This window comes from Mastigoproctus giganteus, chromosome 5 (genome assembly GCF_048544385.1).
Source record: "Mastigoproctus giganteus isolate SK-2022 chromosome 5, ASM4854438v1, whole genome shotgun sequence".
Lineage (NCBI taxonomy): Eukaryota > Metazoa > Arthropoda > Arachnida > Uropygi > Thelyphonidae > Mastigoproctus > Mastigoproctus giganteus.
The window spans coordinates 174,823,506-174,836,350 of record NC_143579.1 but is presented as its reverse complement, the minus strand read 5'-3'; the positions used below and the strand labels follow the sequence as shown (position 1 = coordinate 174,836,350).

Genomic DNA, 12,845 nt, shown 5'->3' with positions numbered 1-12,845 from the left:
ACTGGAAGTGGTAGTGTAATTTTTACAATCCAAACAATGGCATGACACCAGGCATGCAACAATTTTTTTTTTATTTTTAATATCTAGAAAAAAAATTGAGTGTTTTTGAATTAACCATGGATAATACTAATATTTCTTAAAAGATTGTAATACTTATTGTATGAAACTTTATTTTTTAATAAAAAATATATTTTTTTTAAATGTAATTTTCCAAAAATAAAAAAAAATTATAAAAAATCTTAATTCTTCTTAAGATTAAAAAAAATTATAAAAAAATTAAAATCTTAATTTTCTGAATATTACAAAAAAATATATGTGTATATATATGGCCTCAAATCTATTATTTGGATCCATTTTCCAGTTGAAAAGACCATTAGCCTCACGAAGTTTATCACATACATAAGCACATACCTCTGCTTATTATATGTACAAATTATTAAGCAGTGCTAGCAGGGATAAGGGGATGATTATCCCATTGTATAAGACAATGGTCAGGCAACATCTTGAGTATTACATACAAGACTGGCAATGGGAAGAAAGGAGTGCACTAACGAAGAAAGGCTTCAGTTCTGCAAAGCGCAGCATCTGGATAATAGGCACTTGCGAGATGATCTGACTGAGGTATTTAAGGTTTCAAATGGCTTGAGCAAACTCAATGCTGATGGGATTCTTCCTTTTGCTCAGATTATGCTCAGAATAGATGTGCACAAGTTTGCCTTCAGCCAGCAGGTGGTTGATTGCTGGAACAAGCTTCCATCCACGTTGTGCAAGTGAATAGTGTGAATAAATTCAAGGAAGAAATACACAAACTATCGGAGGGGATGGATAGGTGAAATAGGATTTTTTGGCTGATACTATATATGTGTGCTTTCTTGAATCATTTTGTCAATAGTAATAAATATGTGCCATTAGTTACAATTTTTATAGTTTTTCCAAATTTTCTTTCAAATTTAGCATGCTTCATAATGCACAACATGTATCTATTGTTATCTTGTTTACCATAGAGTAGCATCCACTTTAAATGAATATCAAAGTGGACATTACCCTATGGAAAGCATCTTTACTCAATGAAAACAATAACAAAAATCTTTCAAGAACAACTTGTGTGACTATAGATCTTTACTTAACTTTTCACAGTAGACAGGCAATTAATCTTGAACACTGAACAAACATACCTCAAACTTTGTAGCAAATTCAGTTCCCACAGTACTTTTCAAGCAAATGGGGAAAAAAAAAAAAAAAAAAAAAAAGTGCTATAAAAACAATGCCGTGGCATGTGACAAATGCTCACATTTAATTACACCTTGAAAACCATAAGAAAAATTCAGGAACTATTACAGTAAAAGTTTGACTGTATTTAGGTAGCAAGATATAATTTCAAATTTTTTAATCATTAAAGTAATAACATGGGAGCATTACTTTTGTAGGCACAAGTCATGTGCCATACTTCTGCTGCCAGGTTAAGACTGATGCTAATTACATCAGAGATTGGACAGAAAGTGGTAATCAATGGACGCTGCTCTTCATGGACTAATGTTATTAGTGGAGTCCCCCATGGTTCGGTGTTAGGCCCATTGTTGTTTTGTATATTTATCAATGATATTGATGACGGTATATCAGGCTTAGTGTCGAAGTTTGCAGATGATACTACGGTTGGCAGGGTTGTTAATGGCAGTAAAGGCAGTGTGCTACTACAAGATCTAGAAAAGTTGGCCAGATGGGCTGAGAAGTGACAACTGAAGTTTAACATTGACAAATACAAAGTGCTGCCTGTGGGCAGAAGTAACCCCAGAGTGATGTACCAACTGTGCAGTACTACACTCAGGATGGTAGAAAATGAAAAAGACCTGCGAGTAATTGTGTAGTCAGATATGAAGTTTTCTGAGCAGTGCAGACAGGCTGCCAGAGCAAGTCATGGGGCATTGTCAACGATATACAGGAATTTTGCTAATAGGGAAAAAGAGGTGATTATCCCTTTGTATAAGGCAATGGTCAGGCCACACTTTGGGTACTGTGTACAGGTCTGGAGGCCTCTTTTTAGAAACGATGTAGAGTTGCTTGTGCGAGTACAAAGACGGGCTACAAGATTGGCGAAGGAAACAAAGGGGTCCCTTACCATTAACTATTATATATATATAATAGTTGATTGCTGGAACAAACTTCCATCTGTCGTTGCGGAAGTTGATGGCTTAAATAAATTCAAGGAGGGAATGGATGTGTGAAATGGGTTTTTTTTTGCATCACATGCCTCTACTAATACTAGATACATACTGTACTTTCATCTGTTATGTTGTTTCTTTTCTCCTGTTTTTTCTCAGAAATAAAATAAATCTGAATGTATGTGCTTTATCCTTATTATTTTGAAAATAAATGTCACTATTTCTGGCAGACCTTATTATTACAAAACCTGAAAATTTAGGTACCTCGAACTTTGTATTAATGATATTCTACTATAGTTGATATCAAACTGAAATGCAAGACAACCATGACGTAATACAGGAGTCTGTATACTAAATAAGTCAACAATAAGACAAAATTTTAAAATAATTATCATCTTTAATCAGCATTAAAGTTTTCTAATTATTTCAAAGTTGTCTTATTCCTGGCTTTAGTACACAGATTCCTGTATTACATGCCATAATCGTCCTGTATTTCATTTGGGTAATGCTATCAAATATCGTCATTTCATTATAATATTAGCTGGTGCTATGATGTACTGATTTATGGATGTATATATAGTTTATATACAGTATTAAAAACATTTTTCATATTTTCATTAAATATGTCCATCAAATGCATAATTTTTAATTATTGTAGAATGATACAAAATCGAGGTTTCATAACCTCGATTTTCAATAATCGAGGTTCTTATAACTAAATTCATACGCTTTATCTATATTATATCATAATATACAAATATATACATACACACACACACACACACATATATACACACACATGTATACACACACACATATGTGTATATATATATATATATATATATACACACATATATATACATATATATACACACATATATATACATATATATACACACAAATATATATATATTATTCTTTTGTATTATCATTCTATTGTGGTTTAATCCGTCTTTTGTGCATCGTTAATGCCCTTGTTTTTCGCCATGTTGGCCAATTGAACATTATACGTGCCAGTGTATATTCGTTTCCAATAGTTCGATTTTCTTAAATACTGGTGTTTTTTACATATAGGTATTATTGTTAATACAATATTGGTCTTTAAGCTAGCCTTATCTCGGTTATCTTAATTTCCCATGGCCTATACATTTAGGATTTAGAAGCTTATTGCGTATTGCTAAAGAAATTTTCATGATAATTATTGATGAAAAATTTTTTTAATATATCTGTAGCAATACGCAATTATCAATACTATTTTATAACTATATAATATTATTTATACATTTTTATACATTTTTGTATCACATCACGTTTTGTATTACATCCACGTGATGTAATACAAAAATGTATAAAAATGTATAAATAACATTATATAGTTATAAAATAGTATTGATAATTGCATATTGCTACAGATATATTAAAAAAAGTTTTCATCAATAATTATCATGAAAATTTCTTTAGCAATACGCAATAAGCTTCTAAATCCTAAATGTATAGGCCATGGGAAATTAAGATAACCGAGATAAGGCTAGCTTAAAGACCAATATTGTATTAACAATAATACCTATATGTAAAAAACACCAGTATTTAAGAAAATCGAACTATTGGAAACGTGTATATATATATATATATACACACACATATATATATATATATATATATATATACAGGGTGTTTGGGCTAGAGGCATCCAAAAATAACAGCTTATAATGTGAGAACCACACATTATATTTTCTCAAACAAAAGCACAGTCGATAGGAAACCTCTCCAAGATTTGTTTTGTCACATTTTGCTGCATTTAAGGTCTGGAGAATCCTCACCAAGTGATCAAAAATGAAACGGACACACCAAAAGTCAATTTCTGGTTACGAGTGCACAAAAATGGCTTCATTGATCCATTTTTTTTTTTTTTTTTTTCCATAGATATGACTATGAAAAAAAAAAAAAAAAAGCATGGGGCTTTATTAAAGACTGTGTGAAGAAATTAAAACATGTTACTTCTGTAATGGTAGCTCTTATAATGTATAAAACATCATAATTGTAACCTTTACTCTTTTCAATCACATTTGTACTGGAACTCTTTCCATTGGCAATAAAGAAGTATAATTACAATAATGATGTCAAAGTATGCTAATGATATAAAATTGGCAGAGAGAGGTTTTTAATAACTAGGATATACTACTTCAACAATGTCTAAATATTCAGATGATATGAAAAATGTCACCTCTGGTATATGAAAGACATTTTAGGATCACAGAAAAATTGTGGACAAACTATTATTACCTAAGAAATAATAATAAACTAATGGGGCCCGAAAATGAAAAAAATATTTAAAAACAATCTTAATTTGATGTAATATTCTTGTAGAAGCACAGATGTCAGAAATGGATTCCAGTATCTGATTTTATGATAACGGAGTTCCACTCACAATGCACAGAAACTCTGCTACTAGAAACGAAACAATTATTCCACATAAAGATGATTATATATATAATCATGCATTTTGGCATAGATGTGAACCTGTGGAAAGCACTATGAAGGGCAAAAGACGTAAGACAACTGAGGAAAAACTCCCCCAGTTCTTCAAGGTGAAATGCTGGGCCAAGAACATCTGCGTAGCAACCTGATAAACATATTCAATTCTTTAGTGTTTATGTATATTTTTCTTTCTCACACAACTTACGCAAGGGAGGCAGAAAATATTATTTAGAACTGATGATTACAAATTATATGTAAGAATATTTGCATTTAGCCACAGTATATGACTATTGGCATAAACACAAACTCTTGTAAACAAATACATATATAGAGAGAGTGGATAAATACTATGCTGAAATTTATAAAGTGAAAGGCTAAAAAGGCTAGCATTCAGTAGTACTCAATTATTATTATTTTATTTTAAGACTGCCGCTGCATAAACTGTTTCCTTTCAATATTTGCCAATCCTAATACTAAAAATACAGAATCAGGAACTTGCACATTAATAAGAAACTGCACATATTTTCTTGTTTTAAAAACATACCCGCTAGCAATATAATCCTTATCTGCTATCACAGATATGAAGAAAATTATATGCTTCTTCGTCGAATTTTGGGGAAATACACGAAAACTTTGTAATCTGGAGTGTTATTTTAAACTGGTTCAGAAGAAATAATAGAGAAAATAGTAATCGCTTCTTTTAATCGATACTGAACGAGCTTATTAAAATCCATTTTCAATTGAAGACTGAATTATAAGGAGGCTTTTGCAAGTGCAGCAATATCACATTCAAAGGCCAGATGCCAGAATTCAAAGATGGGGGAAGGGGGAAAAGAGGAGAAATAGAATTTTAAATTTTATCAAATTTTAAATTTATCAAAGCAGCTGCACTGCAAAAAAACTAACACAATTCTTGAAGTACTTCTAACAGGAGCAATGACGGAAACATCCAAAATTCGCGGTTTAAAGTTGCTTTTTATTAGAATACAGTGTTTGTACCAATCCATGATTAGTCATTAATCTACGAGAAGCCGAGTGTACAATTAATAAGACATATACGGAAGAATCAACACACGATTTAAAACACCTTTCACTAAGCGTAACCCAAACACTGAAAACTGACATCACAGCGTATGTTCACCCCGGTTTCAAGGCGCATTCTTAGCGCATTAAAAAAAATCATAAAAAATGAGAGTTTGAATAAAAACCCATATAACAGCCCAAGTAGCCCAAATTACGCTGAAATTGTACAGTAGAAAAGCGGTTATCAATTTTATTCATGGTTTAAAATAAAAATATAAATAAAAATTGTCATATTAGAGCCATCCTAGAATAACCTCATCTACCTATGTATATTCTTCTTCTTCTTCAAGTTCTCTGCCCTCAGGTAGGTTTAGGGCTCCATTGACGCCATGCTTCTCTATTTTCTGCTTTCATCTTAATTCCTGAATGATTTCCTCTTCCCATCCAACCCAGCATTCCGATTCTTCTTCTTCTTCTCCCAACAGCTCTCTTCCCACACATCTTTCCCTCAATCACATTCCTCAACATGCTTTCTCTTCTGAAAAAATGTTCAGTACTGTAAAGGTCTTTTGTCTTCTTCTTAGTTCTTTTACTAACATTTTCTCACTTCTCCTACTTTCCTCAATACTTCCTCATTACTCACTCTGTACACCCTTTTTATTCTCCTCCACACCCACATCTCGAAAGCTTCTAACCGTCTGATCTCCTCTCTTCAAGTGCCGGACCAAGGTATTTTCGCGCCCAAGGCAGAAAGATTTTTCGTCGCCACCTTTACTAAGGATATATATATATATATATATATTTTTTTCATGATTTGTAAAAATTTGGCGCCCCTTAAAGAATGGCGCCTTAGCAAGGGCCCTGCTAGCCCGTGCCTTAAACCGGCACTGCTCTCTTCCCAGTGTACATATCTCTGAGCCATATAACCCTTGGGGACTACTATATAAGTTGACCATTACTAAAAAGATAGAGCAGGATGTATATCACACAGTAATAGTAGAGGGTAGGGAAGCAGTTAGTTGGGAGACAACTATTAAAGTTGTCATAGCCAAACTGTTTCCCGAGGATTGTGTAAGTAACGATACTCTTGAACAGTGTGAAATAAGAGCAGATAATAGAGATTATGTCAACGATGAGAATATCTCTCATTTTACAGCAGAGGAGTTACTTGTAGTCAGTTAACAGATAAATGTTGATAAGACTCCGGAGATTGATTTAATTGAGAACAACAGTATCAGTAAATTATTAGAGATATACCCTCCAGTTCTGTTTAATATGTATAACAAATGTCTATTGGAAGGCACATTTCCTGTTTTCTGGAAATGTGCTCTTCTGAAATTGTTGTCAAAACCAGGTAAAGAAAAAACAAACCCCAGGAGCTTTCCATTAGCATTAGCATTAGCATTAGCATTAGTAGAGGCATTTGATGCAAGAAAGCAAGCTTATGCAGCATCAGCCAAAAAACAAAAAAAAAAAAAAAAAAAAACCCCACTTCCACTTCACCCCTCTGTTCGATCAAAATACTGTCCAGCTGAGCCTTAAACTTATTTAGGCTATCAACCTCCACCACAAGGGATGGCAGTCTGTTGCACCAACCAACCACCCGCTGGCTAAAGGCAAATTTCCGCACGTCTATCCTACATCTGTCTTTCCTCAATTTGAATTTATGCCCTCTCAGGTGATTTTTCTGAGGTAGAGGAAGAATCCCATCAGCATTGAGCATGCTTAAACCATTCAAGGCTTTATACACCTCTATCAGATCACCTCGCTGGTGCCTAGTCTCCAGACACTGTAATTTGCAAAACTTAAGCCTTTCTTCGTAAGAGCACCCCCTTTGTTCCATTCACTAATCTTGTTGCCCTTCTCTGTACTCGTTCCAACAGCTCTACATCCTTCTTGAAATGAGGCCTCCAGACCTGTATACAGTACTGTAGGTGTGGCCTGACCATTGCCTTATACAATGGAATAATCACCTCCTTCTCCCTGCTGGAAAAATTCCTGTATATCATTGACAATACTCCATGAGCTACTCTTGCAGCCCGTCTGCACTGCTCAGAGAACTTCATATCTGCCTGCACAATCACCCCCAAGTCCCTTTCATTCTCTACCACTGTCAGTGTAGCACCACAGAGTTGATACGTTGCTCTGGGGTTGCTGTTTCCTATGTGTAGTACTTTACATTTGTCAATGTTAAACTTCATTTGCCACCTCTCAGCCCATCTGCTCAACCTTTCCAGATCCTGTTGCAGCAGCATAGTGTCAGTAGTGTCCTTGACAACCCTGCCAACCTTTGTATCATCTGCAAACTTGGACATTAAGCTTGATATACCATCATCAATATCATTTATAAATACAGAAAACAATAATGGACCCATCACTGAGCCCTGAGGGACTCCACTAATAACATTAGTCCACGATGAGCAGTGTCCATTGATTACCACTCTCTGTCTTCTCCCCCTCAACCACCCCTTTATCCATAGCAGCAATTTGCCTCCAATGTCACACTGCTCCAATTTCTGTAGCAGTCTTCCATGTGCAACAGTATCAAAAGCCTTTCTAAGATCCAAGTATATAATATCAAAGTTATTCCCTGCATCCAGTTCTTTTGTGACTGCATCATAGTATCCAATCAAGTTGGTCAGGCAAGACTTCCCCTTAACAAAACCATGCTGTGTCTGAGCTATAACTGAAGTCTTGTCTAAATGATCCTGCAGTGCTTCTTTAACCAGTGCCTCCATTAATTTTCCTGGAACAGAAGTTAAGCTCACAGGTCTATAATTACTTGTGTCGGCCTTTGATCCTCCTTTGTGAATTGGGGTCACATTTGCACATTTCCAGTCTATGGGTACCTCCCCTGAGTCCAAGGAAGCTCTCATAATTATGGCTAAGGGTTTGCTTACTTCCTTTGCTGCCTCCTTTAATATAACTGGATAGATCCCATCCACCCCGGGTGCCTTTCTTGTGTTTATCTTCAATAGTTTCTCCTCCACTTTACTCCCAGTTATTTCAAGATTCTGTAGCTGACTGCTAGAGTTCAATACACCTCTGGCATTCCCCTTGCTGAATAACTCCTCATGTGTGAATGTCGATGCAAAATATTCATTTAGTTTGTTAGCTACCTGAGCAGGATCATCAACAGTTGACCCATCAATATCAAGTGGACCAATCTGATTCATCCCCTTCCTTCTAGAGTTTACATAAGTAAAGAACTCTTTGCTGTTTTTCTTTGCATCCCTTTCCAAGGATTTCTCGTAATCTGCCTTGGCCTGCCTAACCTCCTTTGTAACTTGGTTGCATATCAACTTGTATCTATCATAGGCTTCTGTGTCATGTGTTAATTTGTAAGTATCCCATGCATTTTTCTTCTCTGCCATATGCCTCATTAGTTCATCTGACATCCATTTTGGCCTAAACCTTGAACAATATTTCTTAGTTGGTATGTAAAGCCGAGTAGCTTCCAAGATAAGTTCTTTGAATGCTTCCCATTTTGAATTTGCTGTTGGTAACATCATCAGTTGGTCCCATTGTATAGAATTTAAATACTGTCTCAGTCCATCGTAGTCGCCTTTACGGAAGCAATAACCCTTCCCTTTACCCCTAATGGTAGTTACCTCTTTCAGTAAATCCCACTTCAGCACACTGTGATCACTGCCACCTAGTGGTTCATTTATCTGCAGATTCTTAATGCATGAAGAATCAGTGCTGATAATCAAATCAAGAGTATTACTCCCTCTAGTTGCCTCCCGAACATGCTGATGTAGAAAACAATCATCCAATAAATCCACAAAAGCCCTGCTAGTGCGTGAGTAACCAGCCCCCAAATTCCAGTCAATATCTGGGAAATTAAAATCTCCCATTATAAGACTCTCTGATTTACTGGCCCACTCTATTTCCCTGTACAGTTCCTTATTATACTCATCAGAGTCATTAGGCCTATAGCACACTCCTACTCTCAATTTTGATCTCCCAATGCTTATGTGACACCAAACTGACTCAACACTGCACTGTCCAGCGATGTCGACTGGCTTCACTTCCTTGGTTTTTATGTGTTTCTTAACTAATAGCATAACCCCTCCCCCCTTCCTATCCTGTCTATCCTTTCTGTAGACGTTGTACTCCCCAAATTGCAGTTCTGCATCCTGTTGCCAAGGCAACCAGTCACCCCCCTTTTTATTCTAATATGTAGTTACTACAGCAGCTGTCTATTAATAATTGACATTATTCAAATCATAAACATATTCCGAATCTGTTCATGACAAAACAGATTCTGTGAGAATCAACATTTTCCAAGTGCAAGTTTTGTGTTTCCTGCTATGGAAGTTAATCTTTTTCAGAGACATTAAATCCGCCATAAGTCTATACTTTCCTTAGTATTAGAGTCAAGGAGACACCCAGTAATTCCTGGTCATTACCAAGTCTGCAACATAACTAAATGTTGTTTAGGCATCAGGGAATCACATTAAGAATGGAGATCGGTTTGACAAAGAAGGGGAACATATATGGATAGAACTCTCAAAAGGGAGCAAATTAATATTTTATTAGTTGGGAATTTAATTACAAGAGAGTCTAAAGGCATTATGCGTTAACTGTTTTATTCAAGAATTTCATTAGACAGAAAAGGTTTTGCTATAAAAATAAAGGCAAGTCTATATTAGTTAAACACATTCATTGAATATGAAAAGAAGAAGAATACGAAAAGAAAGTTACGTCACCAGTCTCGCCCACATCCTGGTTCCTGTCACAGATAATGTTATCAACAGTACCAGATGGTGAATGCTGCAGTGGTAAGCGAGAAAGGAAATCGAGTTTATGAGCACAGCATTTACACAAGGATGCAGATATAGTTGGCCTGCAAGTCAACAGGATGTAAGCAGATGCCCAGCCAGCATGTGCGTAGGTGCGTGCACCAAGACCTGGAAAGGTCCCACTAGAGGGCTGTTGACATTGTCTCTAGGTCATAATCCTTATTGGACGGCAAGGGTCGCCCCAGGAATTTAGTGTCCAATCCGAAACTCCTTTATGTTTGTGAGGTTATGTAAAAAGGGAAGGCGCGGAGCTGAGAAAAGGGAAGAAGCCAGGTAGTTAACGTAGACCAGGAGTGAACGTCTTACCCCCCTACCCGTAGTGCGGTCGCCACGTCCACGGTGGACACGAGTCCTCAAAATTCGCCTGCAGTAGCATTCTCCCGAGTTCTCCTTTGAAACTACTGACGGTGAGGCACACAAAAGTCCGTGAAATTGATCGGTAAGTGCTCCTTCTGCAAATTGTTTGCTTATTTAGACACCCCGGACTCGTGACACCGCCCCACACACACATACATACCCACTCCACACGGAACAGTACACCCCTTTTAGGTAGACAGCTCCCGAACCAAATTCCAACAATGTTAGGGTGAAAGAATTATGTAATGTCGTGGATCATTAAATGGCGTGATCTTGATCATTGAATCAACTAAGTAAAGCTAATAAGATATTGTACCACTACTCAGTTGTCTAGGTGCCCACTCTAAAGAGGTAATTGTAAGGTGTATGGCCAATAACTCTGTTGTCTTGACTCTTGCCCATAACCACCATATGTGGAATAGTTGTATTGTTAATAATCCTGTTTTTTATTAAAATGTTTATCTATTAATCCATAAATGTGTCCATGATCCTTTTATTCACTTGGGGGCATAAACTGAACTAAGAGACATATATAAATAGATAAGTGAACAGATATATATATAGAGAGAGAGAGAGATCTAGTTAGAGCAAGAAGTCTCTAGATAAAACACAACCGACAACAAGCATAAAGGTGGGAATAAATCAGCTAAGTAATATTATTTTAATACGGGTTATTGCGGCTCTAGGTTGAAAAGGAAGATCCAACCTGGAAAACCTAGGGTATCACACAACGCACTCTGAAGGTCTGACCCTGCAAGTGAAAATAAACCCTTTTCACGATGGGGGGCGGATTCGTCCTAGACTCTTCTTTGAGTTGAAAACCACTAGTCCTCAGTTGGAGGTTTAATCGCCAAGTGAGCATTAGCTAAAGATTCCATTTAATGTTGTTATTATAAAGCCAGGGGATTAGACCTCACAACAATATTGGTTGCCGTGTCCAGGATTATCTTAACTATAACAAATAGGACAATATTGGTTTCCGTGTCTAGGATTATCTTAACTATAACAAATAGGCCAGTTCGACTATAACATTCTAATCTCCCCTAACTCATTATTATTGTCAATTGACGTCTATTATAGTAAACAAAAAAAAAAAAAAAAAAAAAAAAACGATACACTTGTATATATATATATCTGATATAAGTGAAAGTGTTGTCAATAGTGTTGAGAACTTGTTCGGTATGAAATTATGGGAGTGATAATATGTTTAATAAAATGTTATAGTTTCAGAATGAGGAGCTCTTCGACAGCCAGAAAGGTAAGATAAAAAAAAAAAAAAATTGTGTTTTGGTAGCAATTATTTCTAATTTTAGTTGACTTGAATGTCAAGTGTGTTTAGGTGGGAAGGTAGCATACATTCCTTAACGTATTATGGAGAATAACATGGAACAGAATGGGCAGGATCAACTCAGAGCTGCCGCACCCCTATTACAACCCACAATTTCTGGATTTTCTAACCTAGTACCTGTGTTATCAGGCTCGTCAGAAGATTCAATTTCCCCTAGCCATTTCTTTGCGAGTTTAGAGGAAATAGGTGGTCTAGCTGGGTGGAACGACTTAGTTAAAATTATAGTGGCAAAAAGTCGCCTGAAGGGACCAGCATTTGATTTCCTATGTGAATCAACGGATCTGAAAAGAGAAGTAGACTTTGAGCAATTTAAACAAGCTTTCATAACTCGATTCGAGAAAACTGAATCGTTGATAGTGCAGTTGCAGAAGTTTAATTCTGCCAAACAGGAGAATGGAGAGAGTGTGGTTCAGTTTGTTACCAGGTTGCAAAACCTGTGCCGTCATGCTTTTAAGACTAGAGGAGATAACGAAGCAGCCAGAGAATTAAGAGATCAAACGTTATTGTCTCAATTCTTAGCTGGGCTGCAAAGTAAAATTAAGAGATTAGTGTTATCCCAGAATCCTCCTGATTTTGAAACAGCTTTTGCTTGCGCCAAGTTGGAGGAGGAAAATGAAAGTTTAATAAAGAAACAGTCTCATGTTGGTGTTTTAGAAGTGATGGAAAGAAAATCTA

General features: G+C 36.1%; 1 protein-coding gene across 1 annotated transcript in view; it reads right to left on the bottom strand.

Moving 5' to 3' along the window:
• The window catches only part of LOC150085861 (uncharacterized), a 273,976-nt gene extending 268,592 nt beyond the window's left edge, over nucleotides 1-5,384 (bottom strand). Inside the window, exon 1 of the mRNA XM_090374719.1 lies at nucleotides 5,182-5,384. The gene's annotated coding sequence lies outside the window, so the exon portion shown is untranslated. The remainder of the gene's footprint in view (nucleotides 1-5,181) is intronic.
• Nucleotides 5,385-12,845: the final 7,461 nt, after the last annotated feature.